At 44.2% G+C, this 9,970-nt stretch overlaps 1 pseudogene; it reads right to left on the bottom strand.

Moving 5' to 3' along the window:
• Nucleotides 1–3,992: 3,992 nt before the first annotated feature.
• On the bottom strand, nt 3,993–4,111 carry LOC122150635 (annotated as a pseudogene).
• Between the last annotated feature and the right edge of the window lie 5,859 nt (nt 4,112–9,970).

Here is a 9,970-nt window from a genome sequence, read left to right as displayed (position 1 = left end):
AATAATGCCTCATGTATAACAATTACCTGCTAAATTACAAATATTATTTTCATTAATTATAACTACAACGCTAGGCAATAGTCAGTGTTATCTTCATTATATAGCTAGGTAAACCAAAGCCTCGAGTCCCTGGGTGGCATAATTGGTTAACGTGTCCAGCTGCTGACCAAAAGGTTGGAGGCTCAAATCCATGCAGAGGTACCTTGGAAGAAAGGCCTGGCAATCTACTTTGGAAAACTCAATCATTGACAACCCTGTGGAACACAGTTCTGTTCTGACACACAGAGGGTTGCTATGAGTTGGCATCGGCTCAACAGCAACTGGTTTGGTTTGGCTGTAAACCAAAGTTCAGCCACTTGCTCATCACGGCCAGTAAAGGGTAGAGCAAAAATTCTGACCCAGGCCTTTCTAACTCCAAAATCTGTATGCACGTTCACTGGAGTCTACCACTTTCCTCTGCATCTGGAATTTCAGTAGGGTGCTTTGCAATGGTGACTCTACTTTGCTCCTGCCCCACCTTCCTACCTGGCCAACCTGATGTTCACAAGCATGATGCTATCTTGGATGGGCCACGGTCTTGTGCAGCCCCTTTCACCACCTTTCACCTTCTTCCAATGCAGAAGACCTGCTTTGTCACAGGGATAACCTTGATTTTTTTTTTTTCTCTCTTCCAGGTTACTTACTTATTTTTTTTTTTTTAAATAAGTACAGGGTTGGTTGGGATCTTTGTCCACTTCACTGCTTTAACTCCTTCTCATCTTCAGTCTGGGTAGAAGGAGGCGTCTAGTGTATTTACACATTGCTGCAAGAGGCCACCCATGTTAGCAGAGGAAGGGCTTGCCTGGCTTCTAGGACTTTGCTGCTTGACATGCAGTCCTGGGACCAGCAGCATCAGCATCACCTGGAGCTTGTTAGAAATGCAGAATCTCAGGCCTCACCCCAAACCTATGAATCAGAAGGGGCTTTTTCCCAGCGTTCTCTGGGTACCTATTAAAGTGCTCTGGTCTGATTGGTCCTCTGTCAAACATGTTCTTCCCTCCCCAGAACCAAGCCAGGAACAGTCTCTGAGACTTAGACCTGAGTAAGACATGCCGCTGCAACAGGGTGCTGGCAGGAGGAGAGGAAGTAGGAAAGGAAGGAATGGGGGAGGTCAAGGGAGAAGGTGTGGGGTGCCAAGCTAAGGCTGTTCATGCTAGGGTTGAAGGTCCTTTTGCCCTTTCCTCCTCCTCTGAGTACATTCATGGTGGCTGATAGTCCCACTGCATTCTCAAGGCCACAGCCTCTGCTGGTGTGCCCTTGCAGATACTTCACAGCATGGTCACAGGAGGTTTCTGTAATTAGGAAAATTTAGGAGTTCATTAAGAGTAACTGATTTTTTACAGTCTGCCTCACAGAGGATCCCCCATAAACTCAGGTATAGCTTATAAGGGGGGGAGGAGGGAAAGAAAGAAGTGATGGAAGGAAGGAGGGAGAAACGGGAAAGAGAGGAACGAGGGAGGAGAGGGAGGGGGAGGGGGAAAGAAGGAAGGGAGGGAGGAAAAATGGAAAGGAAGGAAGGTGGAAGGGAGGGAAAGAAGGTGGGAAAAAGCGAGGGGAGAGGAAGAAGGGAGACAGGGAAGAAGGAGGGAGGGAGTTTTTAAATACAGCTCCTAGAAAAATTTTAAATACATAGCTCACCTTGTGTGTCTACTGGGCAGCTTTGCGCCCAGGAGACTGAGATGCCCAGGCACCATATTCCAGTGCCACTGCTTATGAACTAAGGGACCTTGGGCCAACTTACTTCACCACTCTGAGCCTCAGTTTCTTCTTCTGTAGATAATAATAGCTACCATTTATTGAATAGAAAGCAGGTGCTAAGTCCATGTATTAATTGTTTCACTCCTCACAAGGTCCTATGAGTTAGGTACTATTATTCTCTCCATTTTGCAGATGAGGAAATTGAGGCTTAGGGAGATGTAACTCACTCAAGGCACACCCCCAGGAAATGTTGGAGTCAGGATGTAATCCAGGCAGTCTGGCTGCAAAGCATGCACTCCAAATCCTACACCGAACAAAGTGGAATTGCGACAGAGACTTTTCATCGAGGCAACAATCTCTGTAAAATCTTTAGTCTAGCACCTGACACCATGGAGATGCTCAGTGAGTGATAGCTGTTATTATTTAGCAAATAACTTTTTACCAAAAAAAAAAAAAAAAGAGAGAGAGAGAGAGATCATACTATGCAGAGTACCAACCATTTTTGGCAAGATGATATATTAAGGCACTGTATTAGGTATTGACTGTTACATAATGAAATCCCACCCCCAGTTTCTGTTTGTCGTACTGTGGTGGGTTGCATGTTGCTATGATGCTGGAGGCTATGTCACTGGTATTTCAAATACCAGGAGGGTCACCCATGGTGGACAGTTTCAGCGGAACTTTCAGACTTAGACCAGGAAGAAAGGTCTGGTAATCTGCTTCTGAAAATTAGCCAGTGAAAACCCTATGGATCACAACAGAATATTGCCTGATATGGTGTTGGAAGATGAAGCCCCAAGGTTGGCAGGTAATCAAAATACAAAGGAGCCACAACAACGGACGTGAGCACACCAGTGATGGTGAAGCTGGCATGGGACCACGCAGAGTTTTGTTCTGTTGTGGTCAACATGCACTGGAGCCAACTCGATGGCAACAGCAACAAGTAATAAATTTCTCCAAAATGTAGCAGCATAAAATAATAAACTGTTATTTTTATACAGTGTCTATGCATCAGAAATTCAAGCAGCTTAGCTGGATGGGTCTGGTTTAGGGTCTCTCATGAGGCTGCAGTCAAGACATCAGACAGAGTTGCAATCCTCTGGAAATCTGACTGAGATTGCAACAGCCACATCCCAGATGCTCCCCCCCCCCACCTCCCCACACACAGCTGTGTGCAGGAGGCTTCAGGTTCTCAGCACATGGACCTCTCAGGGCTGCTTGAGTGTCTTCACAACATGGCAGCTGGCTGCCCCCAAAGTGATCCAAAAGACAGCAAGATAGAAGCTGCAATGTCTTTTAGGATGTAGTTTCAGAAGGCACACTTCATCATTTCTGCCATATACTATTGTAGCCGCACAGATCACCCCTATTCAATATGGGAGGAAACCACATGAGGGCAAGAATACTAAGAGGTGAGGGTCATGGGTGCCATCTTGGAGGCTGGCTATTACAGGCTTTGATGCTTCTTTGTGAGTTAGATTAGCATCTGCTTTCCTTTCTGAGAAAATATGCTCCCAGGATCCTGACTCTGTATCCCTGGGTGCAAAGAACAGAAACCCAGTTGTTTTCTAAAAAGGAGGACTTATCTGTTCATGTAAATGGGGAAGGTATAGGTAGAATTAATAATAATAATAGTAGCAGCTAACTTTTGTTGAGCATATATTATGTGCCCAGTACATAGAGTTATTCATGTGGGAGGTTCTGAATTTAAAGCAGAATGAAATCTAGGGATGGGAAAGTGTCACTACCTGTCTTTTTCCATTTCCACTTCTGTTTCATTGTTGATCTTCTCTCAGACTTCTCCAGGTGGACTATCTTTAACTCTCTGGCCATGGCTTTAGAGCAGGTTACCCAAAAGGAAAGAGATGGCTTCTCTTGCCTAGTTTCATTTCTAAAATCCCAATGAAGAACACTGATTGGCTCAGCTTGCATCATGTGCTCATTGCTGGGCCAATTACAATGGCCAGGGGGAGTGGCAGAAAGAAAGTGAGGGTACTCCTATCACAAAAGGGTATGGGGGAAAAGTATGCTGACCCATCAGTCAATCTCTGTCTGCTATACTGGAGTAGTAGGGGAGGTACAGAAAAAAAAAAAAAAAAAAAATCAGAGTCATAGTGACCTCCACTGGGTTTCTGAGGCTGTAAATCTTTACAGAAAATAGATCACCCCATCTTCCTTCTGCAGAGTGGCCGGTGGGTTTGAACTTCTGAACTTCTGGTTAGCAGCCAAATGCCTTATCCACCAGAGCTCCTTAAAGCCTGTAGCATCCAGTATTCCAAGGCAGTCTCTCATCCAAGTACTAGCCAGGCCCAACCCTGCTTAGCTTCTGAGGGCAGATGAGATCGGGCTCATTCAGGGTGGTATAGCCATAGACAGAGGGAGTGCAGATGAGTCTAAAAGATGGAAGATTTGTGAAGAGGTTTGGGTGGCAGGTATGAAAGGGAGAGTAATCAGTCATTTCACCAAAGGCCAATCCTACAGGGTTGGTGACCAAGCAAAGGCTGAAATCAAAGGCAGACAACCTCTTGGCCATTCCTGAGCCTCGGAGGCCCAGCAGTCACTAGTCAATGCATCTAGTCACTTACTGGGATGGGCATGGGACATGCCACATCTTCTCAGTTTTTTCCACCTGAATATTCCAGGAAAAGAGGTGAATGAACTTAGGCTGAAGAATTTAAGGTCAGACCCAAAATTTCCTTCTGTGAGAGTAAAAGTTCTTCTACATCTCACTTTTCATCTTAAATATGTAGGAGTTTGCCTCTTTCTCCCTGATAATTTCCCTGTTTGTCTTGTTATAAAAGTAGTGTTTTCTATAAATACCTTCAAGAAAAATGGATAATTTGGGGCTCATATTTTTCCTGTGGCTTTGATACCTGCTGGGATATTGTTAAGGAACTCTGGTGGGACAGTGGTTAAAGCATTCAGCTGCTAACCAAAAGGTCAGTGGCTTGGACCCACCAGCTGCTCCGCAGGAGAAAGATGGGGCAGTCTCCTTCCATAAAGATTTATAGCCATGGAAACTCTATGGGATAGTTCTGCTCTGTCTCATAGGATCACTATGAGTCTGAATCAACTTGAGGGCAGTGGAGTGGGGGACATTGCTGAGTAGGTCTGGGTACCCCAATCAAAAGAACATGGGCACATGGGGCTGGAAAGAGCTAGACTCCAATGCTTTAAGAGGAGGGCAAAGGGCAGAAGGAGGAAGGTGGGGTGGGAGACTCCAGTGGAGTCTCCTTAAACTCAGTGGAACTTTAGAACTTGACATTTCCCCTTCTCTTCACTGTCCCTTCATCTGTCTTCCCCCTTTCACACTAGAACCTGAACGGAGGGTTGCATCTTATGGCTGGGAATCTTATGGCTGGGAATTAACTTGGCATTGAGTTCATTCCAGGGCCTCATACTAGTAACTGCCCAATATGTATTAACTGGATGAATTACTGCTTTGGAATTCAGCAATTAAGTTATACTTTTCCAAAAATGTCTTTTAGATATTTGCAAAAAATCACTTGCAAATTATTTTCTATAATTAAAATTATTCAATATTATAAATATGATTTTTTAAATGTTTAATTATACAATATAATAACTATTTAAATAAAATTATAAAATGTAATCATTATAAAAGGAGCCCTGATGGCACAACAGTTAAGCACTTAGTTGCTAACCAAAAGTTTGTTGGTTCAAACCCACTAGCGGCTCCACAGGAGAAAGACATGGCAATGTGCTCCCGTAAAGATTATAGCTGAGAAAAGCCTATGGGTCAGTTCTGCTCTGTCACATGGGGTCCATCCGAGTTGAAAATTGACTTGATGCCACCCAACGACAATGATAATCATTATGAAAGATAATGAGTTGCCCTTTCTTTAGGCTGGCCATGTGGCAAAGACTTGTCATTGTGCTTTTAAAAACAAAGTCAGTATGGGAGTATGACACCAGCCACTCCATGTTTAGTTCTTGTGTTCTCCACCTAGGAGCCCTGGTATCATAGTGGTCAAGAGCTTGACTGCTAACTGCAAGGTCAGTGATTTGAACTCACCAACTGCTCCGTTTGAAAAAGATATGGCATTCTGCTTCCTTAAAGATTACAACCTTGGAAATCCTATGGGGCAGTTCTATTCTGTTCTGCAGGGTCACTGTGACTCATAATTCACTTGACAGCAATAAGTTTTATCTTTGTTTGTTTTTACAGGTCCTCCACCTACCACACCTACCCATAAATCTGTTGCCATCGAGTTGGTTCCAACTCATAATGACCTTATAGGACAGAGTAGAATTACCCCATGGCATTTCCAAGGCTGTAATCTTTACAGAAGCATACTGCCACATCTTTTTCCCATGGAGTGGATGGTAAGTTCAAACCACTGACTTTTTGGTTAGTGGCCAAGCACTTAGCCACTGAGCCACCAGGGCTTCTGCTACATCTACCAAAACCAAACCCACTGCCATTGAGTCAATACCAACTCATAGCAACTCTATAGGACAGAGTAGAACTGCCCCAAAGAGTTCTAAGGCTGTAAATCTTTATGGAAGCAGACTGTCTCATCTTTCCCCTGTGTAGCAGCTGGTGGGTTTGAACTGCTGACCTTTTGGTTAACAGCCGAATTCCTCAATCACTGTGCCACCAGAGGTCCTTCTGCCACACCTAAGCACCCTGATTATACAGCCAGCCCCTCCCGACCCCCACTGAAATATTAAGGTGCAGTCAGGACCTTTATGACATCAGTCACTGAGGCGGAGGTGGGTCGTCTTTATCACATGCTCTTACTGAGATTCCTAAGCCTCTGCTTTCTTGTCCACACAAGGGACAGGCCAGTAAACCCCCATCCTCCTGGAAGGTCCCCTGACTTTTGTGCCTGTGTTAGACTGGGTTCTCTAGAGAAACAAAACTAGTAAAGTTTATACAGAGAGAGAAAGAGAAATTTTTCTTAGGAAAATGGCTCACACACTTATAGAAGCTGGCAAGTCCAAAGTGTTTGGATCAAACGTCAAGCTGGAGACTTTTCCCGACTCACGCAGCTGCAAGGGCTGAGGAGCTCAAGGTTGGCAGGCAGTAGACTGGCTGTTGACTCCAACGAATGATGAATCCAAGCTCTCCAGGCCGAATGGTGGATTGTTCGCTCACGGACAGTTGTAGGCAGCACAACAGAATCCTGATCCACAGAAGAGTGTCTCTTTTCCCAGGATATCCATAAATATACTGGAAGCAGGCCACACCCCTAGGGAAACCCCCTTTCAATGGATTGGCTGCTCAAAACATATACATCTGATCCCATCATTGGAACCACCCACATCACAATTGCTTAAACCACACAGAACTGTGGTCCAGCCAAGTTGACACACAGCTCCAACTGTCACAGTGTCCTAGAATACAGCAGAAGAACAAGATGGCATGGCCCAGCTGGAAATAGTACTCTATTTTACCCAACAAGCAAGGTAAGCATGGGCTTACTTGTGCTTACTTACTAATCTGTAGTGAACAATTTCACATTCTTTCACCACATCAATGATCCGTTTCTAAAGTATGGCTGGCATCTGTCTCTCTCCCAACCCTGCAGCACCTTCCAACAGAATCAAAGCCTCTTTTCAAGTTTATAATCCCTGACAGGGACATAGTACCCAGTAAGTAAGGTAAGCATGGGCTTACTTGTGCTTACTTACTAATCTGAATTGAACAGTCCCACATGTGACACTGTTCACTGCAGATTAGTAAGCACAAGTAAGCTTGTGCTTACCTTGCTTATTGCATAATCCATCCCTGAATACTTGGGAAAAAGCTACAGATTAAACCACTTGCTCCAGACTTGCTCCATAGCACACAGAAAGGCCATTGCCAAAAACATAATGACCAGAAATCAAAACACTGCAGGAGAGAGGAGCTGAATAGAAACAGTAGGGACTGGAGGAGGACAGAAAGGCTGGCAGAAACTGAACCAATACTGATGGATGGGCAGGGTCCCTTCTAGTGGCCCGAAGAGCATTGGCCAGGGAGTAAGACAAGGCACATGGTTCTGGGGCAAACTGCTCTGCAAATGACCAGCTCTAAAGAAGCCATGTTGAGTATCAACTTTTTCAGCAAAAGGAATCTCTTCCAACCTGCAAAATTGTGGACTATCAAACTCACTGTGCAGAGAAAGAATCCAGGTGATCTCCCCTAGAGGAAACCAGAGGAAGAATCTACCCAGCTCTCCCTCTGTTTTAGTCAACCCTTCCTCCTCACTCCCTGGTCCTCACTTAGGATGCTTGTGCTAGGAGCAAAGAATGGTCTATTAGTTTGCCTGTGAACAAACCACAGTGGAATATTCTCTTCTTACAGCCTCTGAGATCTTGGGTTCAGAGGCTTCTGTGCAACTGTTAAGTTCATTCTGGCTCTAGTCCTCATGGATGTAATACTTAGAGAAAAGCTGGCATGTCTCTTTGCTCTAGCAACACCCCCTAGAGGTACCATATTTAATTATTAAGGACAAATTAGAAGACATCTCCAAATTGATATTAGTATCTCCAAGTCTGAGAATGTGTCATAACACACACCAACACATAAGTGTGACATTCAAAATATTTAACAACTGAGACCTCACTGGCATCTGAAAGATTCGTAACCTCCTGCTGTGCCAGGCATTGACTGTTTAGTTGTTAAGTTATGGGAATGTCCAGGAGGCCCCAGGAAAGGGACAAAGCACAAGATGGGGCACTTGGGCATGGAAATATTTACCAGTTAGCATGGAACTATTCCTGTATTTTAAAAATGAGAACAAGTGGATATCCATATACAAAATAATGAAGTTGACCCCTTCCTCACACCATATGCACAACTTATAGAAGAAAACGCAGGAGTAAATCATCATAACCTTGTGTTAGATAAAGCCTTTTTGATATGACACCAAAAGTAAGACAGGTGTCTTTATGAGAGAAAAGACAGGAAGATTTGCACTCAGAGACACAGGGAAGAAGGTCAGGTGATGATGGAGACACAGCTACAAGCCAAGGGACAGCACAGATGGCTGGGAGCCACCAGAGACTGGAAGAGGCAAGGAAGGATTCTTCCCTAAAGTATTCAGAGGGAGCATGGCTCTCCTGACACCCTGATTTGAGACTTCTAACCTCCAGAATTATGAAAGAATAAATTTCCTTGCTTTAAGCCACCAGGCTTGGGCTTATTTGTTATAGCAGCCCTAGGAAACTAATACAACTGGTAATAAAGAGTGAATTCTTATAGTATAGTTTTGGTTAGGCAGTCCTGCTGAAAATACTTCCATATAATTTTACCTCCTGAAAAAAATAAGAAGTTGTTGTACCAAAAACAAACAAACAAAAAAAAGATGGTCTGCAGCTTTCTCAGTTGGGTAGCTCCCACGGGTTGTACCCCTATCCTTGTTATTATAGTAAAGGGATTCCAAGTGGCATTATATGACGGGAGACCTGCATAGGACTGATAAAAGCCCAGTGCTGTTTTCCCCTCAAGAAGCAACTTCACATTAGCAAACTGCTACTGCCTAACGCCAACCAAAGAGAAGCGATAGGAGAAGATGTTTTCTGGAAAATTATAGTGCAGTGATGCAGTTCTGCATTCAGGAAAGATGGTGACTTCTGTGACTCACAGCTAGGCCCAAGGAAGGGAGCTCTGAGTTGTACACAGCATAGGGAGGTTTTGTTGTTGTTGTTGTTGTTACGTGCCGTTGAGTCAGACCCAACTCATAGTGACCCCTCCTTGGGTTTCCGAGGCAGTATCACTATGGAAGTAGATTGCCCCATTTTCCTTCTGAGGAGTGGCTGGTGGGTTTGAACCGCCAGCCTTCTGGTTAGCAGTCAAGTGCCTTAGAGGAGGCTATTTGCCAGGTAGCTTGAACCCATACCTTTATAGGAGGACCATGAAATCTATTGACTGCATTCACTGGTTAAATGTAACTCCAGGTAAGATTGGCTTGGGTTCAGGAAAGCAGTGTGACCTTCTCTGTGGTTCATCTTCCTTGCTCTTGTACAATATCACTACTATTGACATTGTTACTACTACTGCTAATTATATCTAACATTTGTTGAGCACTCTGATAGGCACCTTATATGCTTATCTCATTTCATTCTCAAAACCATTCTATGAGATCAATGCAATCAACATGCTCATTTTCAGGTCCAAGGAGCAGAGTAACGTTTTGAACCCACTTCTTCCTGATACCACTGGCAAGCTCTTAATCACATATGTTTCCAAAGCAGGAGCTCTGAACACATACTTAGAAACTCA

Source organism: Orycteropus afer, unplaced genomic scaffold (genome assembly GCF_000298275.1).
Source record: "Orycteropus afer afer isolate SDZICR_OR568_19922 unplaced genomic scaffold, OryAfe1.0 scaffold00009, whole genome shotgun sequence".
NCBI lineage: Eukaryota > Metazoa > Chordata > Mammalia > Tubulidentata > Orycteropodidae > Orycteropus > Orycteropus afer.
The sequence above is the reverse complement of the archived record's forward strand: the minus strand, read 5'-3'. Positions and strand labels throughout refer to the sequence as shown.